Here is a 3951-nt window from a genome sequence, read left to right on the forward strand (position 1 = left end):
ATGGACTCGAGATAAAACCGAAAGATAGAACATTTATTTACATATATATTTATAGATATATACTTATAAATATATTTATATCTTTAAACATAAATATATAAAAAAAATTGTTTCCTCATCCCGGTTAACCCGTATGGGTGATAAATTCTGCTCTAATTCAGGTCTCCTACCAGAGAACTGAGAGTTTGAGCACTCGCCTCAAGATCTTAGCTGTTTCCAATAGCGCACTTTTCTGCAACTCACCTGAGTTGATTGCTGTTGGTATTTGGGCAAGCCACATTTTATGCGCCGGTGTTATTGCGCCCAGTGCCCCAATGACTACTCGGATTACAGTTGTTCTTACATTTCAGCATTGTTCAATCTCTTCTCCAAGAGGGAGATATTTCTCTACCTTTTCTTTTTCTTTGCTGGCTATATTGTAGTCATTGGGTACTGCTATATCTATTATAGTAGCCCTCTTGTTCTCCTTGTCTACCACCACGGACATGCTTGTCAGTTCGGATGTAGAAGTCTTAAAGTGTAAAGTATAAATACATATAAATTTATACATAAATATGTTTAAATATATATTTATATACAAAGAAATATTTAAATACAAATATATCTTTATATATAAATATATTTAAAAATATATATATTTATATATATCTTTATATATAAACAAGCTGTGCCACCCAACATTTGCCATTATAACTTTCAAACTACATATCATGAGAGAAGTGTGTCGTGTAGTTGAAATAGATTAAGAGAGAAATAAAAACAACTGTAAAGGTTTAAAAACTTTGTCAAACAACTGTACCTTTCAAGCTAGTGGCCTGGCATATTGCTAATGGAAACTCCACTAAGCTAGTTAATAAGGTTAGGCTTCCAATGACAGTAAGAATTCCATGAATTTCCATGAAAGTCTGTGAATTTGAGGCTTTATTGTTGTCAAGCTCAGCTGTTCTAATAATAGCCATAGCCGGATTTCCAACAGACATACGGACTTTGAGAAATATATATATATAGATTATAGTAGTTTTTATCAAAAATTATCAGTGTTGTTCTATCATTTGCGACTTATTTGACGTTTGAAAAAATTTGACTACCACAATGTTTCAAGATTAAAATCAAGTAAACTTGATCATGGTTAAAATGATAAGGAGAAAAATATGTGCCGAAATAACGGCACTATTCGCTCAGCTGACCGGTCTCTCTCTTTATTGATATCAGCTATTGTGTTAAAGTTGGCACTATTCTGTTGGTCTCTTAAGCCTGGTTTCCATATGACAGCGCAAGGCGCGCAACAAAGCGCACGACGTCGTGCGTAGGCCAGTTGTGATATGGAACTGTCAACACACGACGGTCGCGCGACGTGCGTACGCTGATCGCAAGTATCCAACAGAATAGATCTTTGCGATGGGTGCGTGCGATTATGTATCCCACAATACACCGCTCGACCTTGTCAACCTATCCTACAATTCAAGCGAAGGGCTTTGTTCCGAAGAAATCGGTCTCCCGTACGAAAGAGTAAGCCTGATTTTTATTTGACCACGTAATTTTGCAGCGGAGGTCTGTTTTTCCGAAGAAATATGTCTCTCCTACAAAAAAGTAAGGAAAATATCCACCCTGTCCAATGCAAGCATGGATCTTACGCGCGATATGGAAACACTGCCTCGCGGCCCAAGAAATGCATTGCGCACGATCACTGGGCCACGCGCGATCATTGCGCTGTCATATGGAAACCAGGCTTTAGCAACCATAGATGCCATAATCACACTTTCTTGAATCAGAGTGTTTTAATTGTGATCAGGTTATGAAGATTTTAATCTTGAAATATCCTGAGAGTCAGATCACCTTCAACATCATAAACAATTACAAATGATAGAATATACTGATATTCTCTGATAAAAACTACTAGAATTTAGTGTGAGTTTGTCTTTAACTGCAATGAAACAAGCCCAAGTTTTAAAGAGAAAGCAACTCCACATTGAACAAGAGATAAAATACACGCTGTCGGGAGGTAGGGGATTCCCAGATGAGATCAGATAAGCAGCAAAATGCAATAAAGCTAATCAAGTTAACGATGATACTTGGTCACAGTAGTTTAGTTATTTTCTATGAAAACTAGCGCTGTCAATCTATGCAATCAGATCTATTAGTAAGCAAAGGTGTATCTATACATATTTTATGCCTATGATTTTACACACAGATATTGGAATGCCTCCAAAAGTGTCTATATCATTCATTTTACCAATCTCAGGGACAGTTGAGGGATACTCCTCACCTCCTTAAGACGGGTGCCCGCATCAGCCTGCCCATTTTCAAAGTCAGCAGACAACTTCTTCTCTAGCTCTAGCAGCGAGTATAGCGGGTGTATCGTCTGCTTTTACCTCTACGAACAAAATAGGTACAGTGTGAGACAAAAATGTTGTGACGCGCAACCATCAAATAAATTAAGAAACAAAATAAAACAACTATAAACGTGTTTAAATGTAAATGTGAAATAACTGGATTTAGGAAACATGTTTAGCAGCATACCAAAATATACTACAGACAGCAGCTAAGTTACATGCTAATCCTATACTATGGTTACACAACCAACTTACTGAAAGTTGTTATCATTTCTTCCCCAACCACCAAAGGAAATCTCAAAACATTCCATCCCTGCTCCACCAACTAAGAAAGATGCCTTTGCATAAGACTGTCACTAGTGGCAGTTGACTACCAATGATTCTGTTGCTGTAGAAAGGCATGCTCTCTCACAATGACTCTCTCACTCTCACAGCGGTCCTAATAATGCACGGGATAAAATCGCCTAGTATGTTTGCGCCTTAAATATGCCTGATATGATTGCTCTGTTATGAAACAAGCAAACACTCCTAAACAAACAGGAAAAACTGGATTCAGCATTCTTACACAAGCTTTTAGAAACATGAAATTTTAAATTTATTTTTAGTGAATTAGTTTTTTAGTTTGTGAGTGACTGAATGTCATCACAGTATAGAGAGCTGCCTCGTGCTAGTAGGTCTAGTCATCTAGAACTCCTGACCTACAACAACAGGTTATGATTCAATTCCCAGAAAGGTCATGGGTGGTGTCAGAATGACACCCAACCTTAATCTGCTCTCTGTAACCGGGCATGTCTCCAATAATTCCTCTGCCACCGAACTAAGACATGTCCAGCCAAGATCACAGAGCCGTAGTTTGTGCCTTTTGAGCCGTAGTTTTGCCTTTTAAATCCAAATACAAAAAACTTTATAAAAAGTGACACAATTATGACCTTGCGATAAAGACCAGTTTATTCTTTACTGCTTCCAATTTGCTGTTCTGAAGGAAAACAATTAACATAATCTCACCTTGTTCACAGAGCAAGATATCAATGTTAGGTGGAATATTCGGTTTACGCTGGGTCATGTGGTTGAGTAGAGTTGTCTTCCCATGCCCAGTGGGCTAAACGAGACCATACCTCCTTTGGTTGGTTATGGTGAGAGATGCATTCACAAACAAGTCTGTTCCACGTGATCTTATTGAAAAGTTCTCTACCTGCAACATTACATATTTACAGTCAAATATTCGAGTTAAATTTCAGTTGTGTCGCTTTTTACCCTAAAGCCTGGTTCCCATATCGAAAGTGAGACCCCGGCAGTAATTTTGTGCAGCGAGACACTCACGGTGCTAGGCTCAGCGGCTTCTGCTCACATAAAGCTGCATCACAAATAATTGCATAAAAATGTTCGTTCGACAAGCCATTTCGAAAATGCTGACCTTAACCTTTACAGTGCATTTCGTGAAGGTTTTGCCTGCGACTCTTAGCGAAAGTTGAACAGCGTGCAGGTTCACATTTCACATTAATAATAAAGACTTGGCAACTAAATATTTAGACACTACTCCTACCCAGAGGCAACCAATTTACTTTCATACCGCTGCGTATTTATGCATGCTCAACAACCATGCTAACATTTGGTCAAT

General features: G+C 38.2%; 1 long non-coding RNA gene across 2 annotated transcripts; it reads right to left on the reverse strand.

Moving 5' to 3' along the window:
• Positions 1 to 386: 386 nt before the first annotated feature.
• On the reverse strand, positions 387 to 3412 carry LOC137398912 (uncharacterized). Of its 2 annotated transcripts, none has more exons than XR_010979054.1 (3): positions 3339 to 3412; positions 2267 to 2374; positions 387 to 511 (listed from the first exon to the last, which is right to left on the reverse strand). It is a non-coding gene; the product is annotated as an uncharacterized lncRNA (long non-coding RNA). The 2 variants fall into 2 exon arrangements; XR_010979053.1 differs by lacking the exon at positions 3339 to 3412 and adding an exon at positions 2589 to 2609.
• Between the last annotated feature and the right edge of the window lie 539 nt (positions 3413 to 3951).

Source organism: Watersipora subatra, chromosome 6, assembly GCF_963576615.1.
Source record: "Watersipora subatra chromosome 6, tzWatSuba1.1, whole genome shotgun sequence".
NCBI lineage: Eukaryota > Metazoa > Bryozoa > Gymnolaemata > Cheilostomatida > Watersiporidae > Watersipora > Watersipora subatra.